The 12,782-nt window shown below is 47.5% G+C and overlaps 1 long non-coding RNA gene across 1 annotated transcript; it reads left to right on the top strand.

Moving 5' to 3' along the window:
- Positions 1-9,842: 9,842 nt before the first annotated feature.
- On the top strand, positions 9,843-11,841 carry LOC149393712 (uncharacterized). Its single transcript, XR_016299848.1, has 3 exons — positions 9,843-10,236; positions 10,534-10,657; positions 11,668-11,841. It is a non-coding gene; the product is annotated as an uncharacterized LOC149393712 (long non-coding RNA).
- The last annotated feature ends 941 nt before the right edge of the window (positions 11,842-12,782 follow it).

Below are 12,782 nucleotides of genomic sequence, written 5' to 3'. Positions count from 1 at the left end.
CAAAGAGGATCAAACTTTCTGAATCCTCCGATCTAACAAAATCAACATACCTCTGACACTTAAGACTTGGTCATATCAGTCTAGATAGGATTAAGAGACTTGTGAGGGATGGTCCACTCCAAGCCTCTACAATAGGTTACTACCTACTTGTGAATCCTGCATAGAAGGAAAAATGACTAAGCGACCTTTCTCCGATAAGGGTCGAAGAGCCACTGAGTTGCTGGAACTAATACATTCTGATGTATGTGGTCCGCTCAACCAACAGACACGTGGAGGATACGAATACTTCGTTACCTTCACTGATGATTACTCAAGATATGGGTTTGTCTATTTGCTTAAACACAAATCCGAGACCTTTAACGTATTTAAGGTCTTTAGGGCTTTAGTGGAAAAGCAAACTGGCAAAGTGATCAAAACCCTTCGATCCGATCGAGGTGGTGAGTATATGTCTGGAGAGTTCGATGACTTTCTTAAAGAAGAAGGTATAGCTTCTCAGCTTACCGCACCTGGCACACCTCAACAAAACGGAGTGTCAGAGAGAAGAAACAAAACTCTTATGGAGATGGTTAGATCAATGATGAGTTACTCATCACTCCCGCCTTCCTTTTGGGGATATGCCCTCGAAACAGCCGCCTACATTCTGAACCAAGTTCCGTCCAAAACGGTTCCTGGTACTCCTTATGAACGATGGACTGGCCGTAAAGTGAATCTTGGCCGCATCTGAATTTGGGGTTGCCCTGCACACGTGCTGAGGCAAAAGACTAGCAAGTTGGCTAGTAGGTCAGAATTGTGCCTGTTTGTAGGATATCCGAAGGAAACCAAAGGTTTTACTTTCTATAGTCCCGAGGACGATAAGACTTTCGTTAGCACGAATGCTCGTTTCCTCGAGGAGGACTTTATGAAAGATGCAAAACCTAGAAGCAAAATTGTGCTTGAAGAAAAGTTGGGTGAGGAAGGTTCTACCTCATCTGTAAGAACTGTTCTTACCCCAACTGAAACACAACCTAACTCATCAGAATCTCGTCAAGTAGTACTTAGACATAGTGGGAGGGCTACTCAAAAGCCTGACAGGTACATGTCTTATGGAGACTCTCTTGTAGCCGTCTCCGACATGGATGACCCTGTTTCCTATAGCCAAGCGATGGCTTGTTCTGAATCAAACCTTTGGCTTGACGCCATGAAAGTTGAAATACACTCGATGTATGTCAAAAAAGTCTGGAAACATGTAGACCTTACTGAAGGGATTAAACCCGTAGGGTGTAAGTGGATATACAAGAAGAAAAGGGGTCCTGATGGGAACGTCGAGACGTTCAAAGCACGACTTGTGGCGAAGGGTTATACCCAACAAGAAGGGATTGACTATGAAGAAACCTTCTCGCCAGTCGCGATGCTTAAATCCATCCGCATACTCCTATCCATAGCTGCAGCTCTCGACTATGAGATCTGGCAAATGGATGTCAAGACAGCCTTTCTGAATGGCAATCTTGACGAGCGCATTTACATGGCTCAACCAGACGGTTTCGTGGATAGAGGTCAAGAGACCAAGGTTTGTGAGTTGCTTAAATCCATTTATGGACTAAAGCAAGCATCTAGGTCATGGAATATTAGATTCGATGAAACTGTAAAGAGCTTCGGCTTTGAACAGTCAATAGATGAGCCTTGTGTTTACAAGTTAATACACGAAGGCAAAGTTGTGTTTCTGGTACTATATGTCGATGATATACTACTCATTGGTAATGACGTGGGTAAGTTATCTGAGGTTAAGGTCTGGCTGGCAAAGCAATTCGATATGAAGGATCTAGGAGAAGCCGCATACATTCTGGGAATCCAAATCTTTCGAGATAGGAAAAACTGGACCCTGTCGCTCTCTCAAGCATCTTATATTGATAAGGTGATGGATCGCTTCTCGATGCAAGACTGCAAGAGGGGTCAAACACCCTTTAGGCATGGAGTTTCACTCTCTAAGGACCAGTCTCCCAAGACTGCACAAGAGATTGAAGACATGAGGAAGATTCCTTACGCCTCTGCCGTAGGAAGCCTCATGTATGTTATGCTTTGCACTAGACATGACATCTGTTTCCCCGTTGGCGTAGTTAGTCGTTTCCAATCCAACCCTGGACCCGAGCACTGGATTGCTGTTAAGCATGTTCTTAATTATCTTCGAAGAACTAGGAACTTGATGCTTACATACTCAGGTACTGACCTGACTATGACGGGATATACCGACCTCGATTTTCAAGCGGATAAGGATTCCAGGAAATCCACTTCGGGATCTGTGTTCATCCTTAATGGTGGAGCTGTTGTGTGGAGAAGTATTAAGCAATCTTCCATTGCTGACTCCACAATGGAAGCAAAATATGTGGCTGCTTGTGAAGCATCCAAAGAGGCTGTATGGCTTAAAAAGTTCCTTAAGTATTTGGAAGTTGTTCCAAACGTCGACGAGCCCATGACCCTTTATTGTGATAATAGTGGGGCTGTCGCTAACTCAAAGGAACCTAGAATCCATAAGCGCTCTAAGCATATTGAGAGGAAATACCATTTGATTCGAGAGATCGTGCAGCGCGGAGACGTGGAAGTGAAGAAGATCTCAACGGTGGACAACCTCGCAGATCCATTCACCAACGCCCTAGCGAACAAGGTCTTCGACCAACATCGTGACGAATTAGGCATGAAGGACTACACACACCTTCTTTGAGTCAAGTGGGAGTTTGTTGTCAATGGTGCCCACAAGAAGAGTTGTAGTCTTTATTTTGTACATTTGATGTAATAAAGTCTCATGAAGACTCTTGCTTGTAATTGCCTATCTATTCATTAATAAAGTTGAAACGTTCATTCATTCTTTCTTTGTTTGAAGCTTTATGATAAAACCTTAGTCTTTTAGTCCATAAACAAACTTAACAACTTACGAAGAGACAAATGTAGATTTGCATGAACAAACTCTTCGTAGTTTGCTTAAAACGATATATTCGCAATCTTAGGGTCAAAGGACTATTGACCTCAGTATGATTGTTAGAAGAATCTATGATGTCTGGTTATGAGGCATTGAGAGTTGGGGACTCTATAGTTCTTCTAGGTATCTTCCGAAGGTACTGAATTGACCAGTGCACTTCTAGAGACAATATAAGAACAAACCATTTAACCTCTTATGTCTCGAAGTCACTATGTATGAATTGCATCATGCTTACCTTAATCCTGAAATGAGACATGCCATTTCACACCTTAGTATTCTCATTTGAGAAAGTCAAAGTTCGGACTCACTATGTGATTCCGAACAAGGCCTATTGGTGAAGTACTAAGTTGTGAGTCTGTCATGAGTAACTTTGTGAAGTTCTCATAGATATGGAATTCATGTACAAGATTGCTGAAATGCAATGTATGTCACCTCATGCTTTGTTCCTTGGAGTGTGAATAAATGAACTGGCCAGTGTCCAAATTGAGTCCTGACTCTTTTGGATGAAACAATGTGACTTGTTAGCTCCTCGTCAATACATTGTTTCTAACTTATTCACAAGCGACAAAGGAGTTGAGGACATAACAGCTAGAAGGGTAAAATGGTAATTTAGTAAATCCCGACTAGCTGATGACATTCATGAAGGGTAAACATAGATAATATTCAGTGGATCCGCTCATCATAATTAGGTCGAATTCTTGAGTTGAAAATAAATTCATTTGAACCGAGAGATTTTCAGTGTCAGCTCTTTAGTGGAGTCAGTTGGCATTAAGCTAAACTTGAAAAAGGTTTGTGAACTTTTGAGTCCAAGTGTTTAGCTCAAGCTTTGTTCATTTGGGTCCGTGAGGTCACTGTCACGAATCACATCGATAGGAATAGTTAAACTGGAAGCTAAGTCAAAACAAGAACGAAAATAGTTAAAAGGGTATTTTTGTCTTTTGAGACAAAGGATGAAATGAATGTCAATAAATTTTTTGACAAGTTCATTTGATGACTTAATGTCACTCGGCCATGACTTGATCATTGGGCCTTGTGAATTAATTTCATTTCATAAGAATTTTATTGAAAATTCTTAATGGGCTTTTCTCATGTTGTCATGAACAAATAAAGAAGCTTCTAGAAGCTCCTTCTAGATGAGAGATGGGCGCCCAAAATACCCAAGAGAAAGAGAATATTTTGTGCATAAATGTATCAAGATACTTGCCAAAAGAAAAAGAGGAAACAAATTTCCTATGCTTGCCATAAGGAAATACGGCCAACGCAAGCAAAGAAGAGGAAACAAATTAGGAAACAAATCCCTTAAAGGGAATGAGTTGGGCGCCTGTTGTCGGTCGTTTTCGGAAAACCCGAGACGCCAAGAAGACACGCCGTTCAAAGGGCTGATGGTCAGGCCAGGGTCCTGAAGAGCGGCGAGCCTTCTCTCACGAGTCGACTAACAAGTCCTCGTGCCAAACCCTCATGCCCTCGAGTCGAGCCCCGAGTCGTTCCTCGAGTCGAGCCTTGAGTTGTTCCTCGAGTCGAGCCTCGAGTCACTCTCGAGTCGCTCCTCGGGTCAAGCCACTAGTCACTCTCGTCGAGTTGAGCCTTGCTCCTCGAGTCGAGTCACTCTCGTCAAGTGGAAACCTTCATATTTCACGTGGGAAGAATAATATTCGAAGGCTCGCAAGAGCCCGACGAGACGGGCCATGCGCCGCGCGCGCAGCCGCGCCGGCCAACCAAGCACAGCAACCTGCGCGCCGCGCCAGACAGGCCGCGCGCCACGCGATGACAAGCCCGCGCCGCGCATCCCGCGCCACGCATCCTGTGCCGCACACCCTGCGCCGCGCACCGCGCGCCGCGCCCAGTGACCCGCGCGCCGCGCCCCCTGCGCCGCGGGTTGTGCGCCTCTTCTTGAAAAGGGACGCGTTCCTAGTCCCACATGGACGCCGAAGGACACCCTTAGGGTCCCCAAACACCTATATAAACCCCTCCCATTGAGGGGAAAGTTATCCCATTCTTTCTCAAGGAACTTGAGACTTCTCTCCGCTTCTCTAGATGCCATCCTTGGCCTGAAGCGAATTCTCCACGATTTCTCGCTCTCGGAGATTCTGAAGCACTTTCCGGGGACTCCCGAGTGCCGCCTCTCTTGATCGAGCGATTAATCTTGTGCCCACGAGTGCTCTAACGGTTTTCTACTGAAAATCGCCTACGCGTCTAGCACCCTACACGCGTCCGCCATTTCTGACAAGAAATCGCCTACGCGTCCGGCATTTCCGACTAGGAATCGCCTACGCGTCCGGAATCTCCGCCACAACAAGGAACTCTTGACTTAGAGTCTTCCACGTCTCCAAAAGAGAGAAAACACGCATTCTCTCTCGCGCTCGCGATCTCCGAAGTCCTGAGACGCCGCCGAGGACTCCTCGCGCCCCGTCTCCTTCGTCGAGTACGCTTCTCCATCAAGGCTCCGCGCCTCATACAGCGTCTAACACGCTTGAACTACGTTCTGACCTGATCCCACACACGGGTACGTAGGCAGCCGACACCCAAGGCACGGTCACTCCTCCTCCTCACCCCTACCTCTCCCGAGAGGCGGGTTGATCTGAGAAAACCCTAGCTCGAGACTATCGAGTTCACACTCTTGGCCCGGGTGCGATCACTTGGTCCGGCCTTGGATCGAACCGCCCGAGGTTTTAAATAGTTGTTCATTTTCGTGCGACAACATTTTGGCGCTAGAAGGAGGGGCACTTCCCGACCTATTCAGCCCGAAATCCCTTCTGTTCATCTTCTTCTTTTCTTCTGCGAACTCAACTTTCTCGAACTTGAGAAACGATGAGTAGCCAACCACCCGTACGTTCTGAGGGTGTAAACAACCCCGAAAACGTCACTGGGACCAAGAAATACTTCTTGCGCTCCCAAGCGCATGGTGACGAAGAGTCGCTCCACGAAGAGAGCTTGACCCGCTCACCATCTCCATCTCCTGATAGCGGGGACGACCGCATCACGGAGTTGGAGGAGAGTATCCGCCAACTAAAGGCGAAGAACACAAGGTACCACAACCGAGTGGCTGCAAAGTCGAGTCGAGCATCGCTCCTCGAGTCAAGTCATTCTCCTCGAATCGAGCTTCGCTCCTTGAGTCGAGTCACACTCCTCGAGTCAAGCCTTGCTCTTCGAGACGAGCCATACTTCTCGAGTCGAGCCTTGCTCCTCGAGACGAGTCATTCTCCTCGAGTCGAGCCTCACTCCTCGAGTCGAGTCATACTCCTTGGGCCGAGCCTCGCTCCTCGAGTCGAGTCATTCTCCTAGAGTCGAGCCTTGCTCCTCGAGACAAGTCATACTCCTCGGGCCGAGCCTCGCTCCTCGAGTCGAGTCATTCTCCTAGAGTCGAGCCTTGCTCCTCGAGACAAGTCATTCTCCTCGAGTCGAGCCTTGCTCCTCGAGTCGAGTCATTCTCCTCGAGTCGAGCCTTGCTCCTCGAGTCGAGTCGCTCTCCTCGAATCGAGCTTTGCTCCTCGAACGGAGTCATACTCCTCGAGCCGAGCCATGCTCTTCGAGACGAGTCACACTCCTCGAGTCGAGCCTTGCTCCTCGAGTCGAGTCATTCTCTTCGAATCGAGCTCCGCTCCTCGAGTCGAGTCATTCTCCTCGAGTCGAGCCTTGTTCCTCGAGATGAGTCATTCTCCTCGAATCGAGCTTCGCTCTTTGAGTCGAGTCACACTCCTCGAGTCGAGCCTTGCTCCTCGAACCGAGTCATACTCCTCAAGCCGAGCCATGCTCTTCGAGACGCGTCACACTCCTCGAGTCGAGCCTTGCTTCTCGAGACGAGTCATTCTCCTCGAATCGAGCTTCCCTCCTCGAGTCGAGCCTTAAAAATTTATGCACGAAGAGCCTCCGTCCGTGCCTCACGAGACGATTTACTTCACCAGCAAAGAGACCAAGCGAGTTGTGCATCCGCACAATGACGCGATAGTGCTCAAAGCCCAAGTGGCTAACAACTTGATGAAAAGAGTTCTCATCCACAACGGCAGTACTGCCGACATAATTTTCAAGTCCACCTTAGAGCGCATGAAGCTCGGGGGGCTACGCCCAACTCCGACCCAAAAACCTTTATTCGGGTTCACTGGGGAGAGAGTTATGACCGAAGACATCATCAATCTACCGGTCACCTTCGGAACTCCTGGAGGCATTGAAGTCGTTCAAATGGTTCCATTCCTAGTGGTCGACCAAGAGTCCCCCTATAACGTAATCATTGGGCGACCCACGTTGAACCGGCTAAGGGCAATCACTTCAACATACCACCTACTGGTGAAGTTCCCCACCGAGGATGGAATCGGCATCATGGCTGGAGACCAATCCCAAGCAAGAATATGCTACATCCAAGGAGTCGATGGAAAAACCGCTAGAAAGACGGTTAACACGATCTCTCAACTTAGAGACCGCGTCGAGTCGACCAAGGTCCTCCGTGAAGTCCACGAAGACATCTGCATGACACCAAAGTGCAAGGTGCCAACGTCTTCATCCCAAACTGGGAGGGACCCCACAATGTCTGCCAAGTCATACATGACGAGACACGCTACATCAAATGCACGGACACCGATCCGTCGCCTATGGAATGCGGAACATTTGAGGCAGTACTACCAGTAGCCAGCGCTTCCCCCCATTTTATTTCTTTGCTTTCTAAACATTCAATAAGGCCTATGAGCCAACGTTTTAGGATTCCAAAGTTGTTGCAATATTAATAAAGTTCGAGGTTTTTCTTTCAAAATCCACTTTTTCAAAGATTTTCGATCATCAAAGATTACGCTTGTAAACCTAAAAACTCGGGGGGCTGGTGACATAGGCAATGGTAAGTGCGCTCAAAATATTCAAGAAAGTACGCTCCACAAAAGGAAAGCACGCTCCACAAAAACAAAACACCCGAACACAAACAGGAACGAGCGTTCAAACCAAGACGCCTTCGCGGCGCGCCGTAAGACATCCACGAGATGCAGGCTGAAGACGCCTCCGTGGCGCGCCATAAGACATCCCTGAGATGCAGGCTGAAGACGCCTCCGCGGCGCGCCGTAAGACATCCCCGCGATGCAGGCTAAGACGCCTCCGCGGCGCGCCGTAAGACATCCCCGTGATGCAGGCTAAGACACCCCCGTGGCGCGCTGTAAGACATCCCCGAGATGCAGGCTAAAGCCATCCCTCGCGACGCACTTAAGACGCCTACATGGCGCACGTAAGACGCGTAAAGGCGCAGCCCGTAAGACGTCTACATGGCGCAACCTAAGATGCCTACATGGCCCACGTAAGACGCGTAAAGGCGCAGCCCGTAAGACGCCTACATGGCGCAACCTAAGACGCCTACATGGCGCATGTAAGACGCGTAAAGGCGCAGCCCGTAAGACGCCTACATGGCGCAACCTAAGACGCCTACATGGCGCACGTAAGACGCGTAAAGGCGCAGCCCGTAAGACGCCTACATGGTGAAACTTAAGACGCCTACATGGCGCACGTAAGACGCGTAAAGGCGCAGCCCGTAAGACGCCTACATGGCGCAACCTAAGACGCCTACATGGCGCACGTAAGACGCGTAAAGGCGCAGCCCGTAAGACGCCTACATGGCGCAACCTAAGACGCCTACATGGCGCACGTAAGACGCATAAAGGCGCAGCCCGTTAGACGCCTACATGGCGCAACCTAAGACGCCTACATGGCACAACCTAAGACGCCTACATGGCGCACGTAAGACGCGTAAAGGCGCAACCCGTAAGACGCCTACACAGCGCAACCTAAGACGCCTACATGGCGCAACCTAAGACGCCTACAGCACGTAAGACGCGTAAAGAAGCAACCCGTAAGACGCCTACATGGCGTAACCTAAGACGCCTACATGGCGCACTTAAGACGCCTACATGGCGCAACCTAAGACGCCTACATGGCGCACTTAAGACGCCTACATGGCGCACGTAAGACGCCTACATGGCACAACCATAGCACACCTAAAATGCCTACATGGCGCAACCAAGATGCCTACATGGCTCATCTAAAACGCCTATACGGCACACCTAATACGCCTGCATGGTGCATCTAGGCCATCCCTCGCAATGTGCCTAAGGCGCCTAAACGACGCACAAAACCGCTTCTCACGACGCGCTAAGAGTCGCCACAAAGCGTTGAATATGATGACTAAATTGCAACGCACCTGAACCGCCGTACAAGGCGCAGTTCATGCGGTCTTCGCCATCGCCAACTAAACACGGTCACCCTCACCTTGGGAGAATCCCCGTTACATGCGAGTTAATTGAAGCTGCTCTCAAAAACTCGCGAACCCCGCCTCCGGGCAAAAACCCCACTCGGCCTGAACTAGCTGAGACTTCGCTCCTCGAGTCGACTCATCCTCCTCGAGTCGAGCTTCGCTTCTCGAGTCGAGTTAGGCTCCTCGAGTTGAGCTTCGCTCCTCGAGTCGAGTCATCCTCCTTGAGCCGAGCTTTGCTGTAAGGACAAGTTTCTGCGTCACTCGTATTTGGAGATTTGGAAGTAAATAACGAGTTTCCGTTGTTACAACTAAATTCTCGAGTGAATTATACTTCAATGGATTTATCGAATTAATTTTAAATATGTTAAGGTAATGATAAATCTCGGAATAAATAAAGGAATTATCGAGTTTAACTCGATTAATAAATTATATCCGATGAGACATTCGGAAATTAATTTAAGAATTAAATTCTCAAGAACGAGAATTAATTCCGAGAATCCTTAAATATATTTTAATTAATCGAGAACGAACGAGAAAATTCTCGGTTCGAATCATATAATTATAATCCGTTCGGTTATGGATTTAATTAAATAATTGTATGAAAGGACGTGGTTGTAACAATTTTTAAGGGACCCATTTGAAAGAAAACAAGGAAAAGAGTTTGGATTGTGAATAAGATGTTTTCTTCCTAGCTTGCCACGTCATCTATGACTCATCTTCTTCACAAAGTGATAAGTATCACTTGGCCGAGTGAAGAAGAAAAGAATCGGCAACCAGGAAAAAAAAAGAAAGGAAAAGAAGAGAAAAGAAGAAGCAGAAGAAAACTGAGCGGGAGAGAGAGAGAGCTCGGGGAAGAGAAAGGCCGAGAGAGAGCAGAAGAGAACGAGAGAGCGAGTGAGCGAGACTGGGGAAGGAGAACGCTCGGCCGAGAGCCATCGAGCCCGCGCGCGCATCCCAGCCGAGCAGAGCGCCGACGCCGCGAGTCACCAAGGACCGTCGCCGAGGAAAATCACGCTGGGAAAGAGAGAGAGAACCCTGGAGACTCTAAATCCATGAAAGAATTTGGGTAAGAAATCAAACCCGTTAATTGGTGATATCTAGGGTTTAAGATTGGGGGTTTTTCATGGTTTGAGGTTTGGAACGAGATTGATGATGATTATTTGTTTTGGGGTGATTTTGGATGAGTTTGATTTGAATTTTTTCCAGCCGTGTGTTTGTTTTTTTAGACGCTCTGAGTAGCGTGACTAGGAGGACGTTTTGAATACGTTCCTTATGAGCTTTCTTTTCAGTAGAAGTAGGTACATTAGTAGATCAATGGACGAGATACTGAGTATGCTCGATGTTCGATCTTTCTCTTCCATAGATACGTCCAGATTGCTATAAGGATTAGCAGGAGAAGCTTACGAGGACTGGGTTATACGTGAAGTTAAGAAGAACCCTTTTATCTGGAAGAGAAGATCTCGGGATTCGAAAGAATCGTTATCCGGGTAAGTGGATTATAGGCACCTACAATATCAAGAAATATTATATATATCTTTATATATATACATATATTGTACGTGCATTTTCTATATGCTTTATAGTAAGCAAGAGTAAGATAAACTAAAAGACAATTCACTATCAAGATTAAGGGCTTTAAGCCGCTAACGAATTGGGAAACGGAATTAGTCCGGCTAACAAAAATGGCTAGAGGTAACTAGGAACCCGAGCCTTTGCTATGTGTTTAGTTAGCCACCTTCCAGAGATCCAGCCCTAGTGAACTGGATTATGAGAGACTGAAGTTAAGACTCGTATTCAAAAGCGAGAATATTATGATAGGATCTTTGGGAGTCGCATCTCAAGATCTTATAAGTCACGAGTTAATAAGCGAAAAGAATATATGGTAAGATCGGGATTAAACCCGAATTAAGCAGTCTCTCATGTTAAGTTAATTAAAGAGAAAACATAGAATGGTACCGCCTCCGACATATACCCCTTGTTAGTAGGTACCTATTATGCTTCGTGCTGGTACCACATGGGGATTAGGCAGGAGACTGTGCACCCTCCTGTCTGGCGCCAATAAGACATGTGTCGTGCGGATATCATTAAGGGATCCCGAGCAGGAAATGTATTGTATGATGGGAATTGCCGGGACCTAAGCTGGCATATTCTCAAGTAAGAGGAGTTACCGGGACCTAAGCTGGTAATTCCATAGATTATGATAAAAGAATGTTATGATGTGAATCACCGGGAACCAAGCTGGTGAATTCTTAAGTAAGAGGAATCTCTCGGGACCTAAGCTGAGTGATTCCTAAGCAGGATGAATCTATCGGGACCTAAGCCGGTTGATTCTCAAGTAAGGTGGATTTATCGGGACCTAAGCCGATACTTCCGCAAGTTATGAAAAGATATGAACTCATGTTATGTTTTGTTTATGTGTTACGTGCATTGTGCATTAGATATGTAGATATCCGCTTACTGAGTCTTTCGACTCATAGTTATTATCTTGATATTGTAGATAAAGGAAAGGCCAAAGAAGACTGAGCAGAGCATCAGCGAAACCGGTAAGTAAGTAGGCGTGTGTATGTACGGCTGCCGACCTGTGGCTAAGTCAAGGGCGAATGAGTCTATTTTGTTTTTAAAACACGAGTCTTTTGTTTGTAAAGTTTTAAATAGTATGTTTTAAGAAAAACGAAAAATTCGCCCATATTTTTGAGACGTTTATGTAAATATTTTAAAAGTTTTTCTAGAAAACGTTTTCTGGAAGCGCTCCCACCAAAGTTTTTATGAATTTTATTTATGTCAAGTAAGATACGAAGATCTCTGCCGCGGCTCGTGGGCGAGCTAAGGCTCGCGGGTCGTGACATTCGCTCCTCAAGTCAAGTCATTCTCCTCGAGTCGAGCCTCGCTCCTCGAGTCAAGTCATCCTCCTCGAGTCGAGCTTCGCTTCTCGAGTCGAGTCAGTATCATCGAGTTGAGCTTCGCTCCTCGAGTCAAGACATTCTCCTCGAGTCGAGCTTCGCTCCTCGAGTCGAGTCATCCTCCTCGAGTCGAGCTTCGCTCCTCGAGTCGAGTCGAGCTTCGCTCCTCGAGTCGAGTCATCCTCCTCGGGTCGAGCTTCGCTTCTCGAGTCGAGTCAGTCTCATCGAGTTGAGCTTCGCTCCTCGAGTCAAGACATTCTCCTCGAGTCGAGCTTCGCTCCTCGAGTCGAGTCATCCTCCTCGAGTCGAGCTTCGCTCCTCGAGTCGAGTCATTCTTCTCGAGTCGAGCTTCGCTCCTCGAGTCGAGTCATCCTCCTCGAGTCGAGTTTCGCTCCTCGAGTCAAGTCAGTCTCCTCGAGTTGAGCTTCACTCCTCGAGTCAAGTCATTCTTCTCGAGTCGAGCTTCGCTCCTCGAGTCGAGTCATCCTCCTCGAGTCGAGTTTCGCTCCTCGAGTCGAGTCAGTCTCCCCGAGTTGAGCTTCGCTCCTCGAGTCAAGTCATTCTCCACGAGTCGAGCTTCGCTCCTTGGGTCGAGTCATTCTCCTCGAGTCGAGCTTCGCTCCATGAGTCGAGTCATTCTCCTCAAAGTCGAGCTTCGCTCCTTGAGTCGAGTCATTCTCCTCAAAGTCGAGCTTCGCTCCTTGAGTCGAGC

This window comes from Urtica dioica, chromosome 6 (assembly GCF_054948205.1).
Source record: "Urtica dioica subsp. dioica isolate 48M chromosome 6, U.dioica_male_clone48M_v1_H2, whole genome shotgun sequence".
NCBI lineage: Eukaryota > Viridiplantae > Streptophyta > Magnoliopsida > Rosales > Urticaceae > Urtica > Urtica dioica.
Note: the sequence above shows the minus strand (reverse complement) of the source record. Positions and strands in the feature narration are given on the sequence as shown.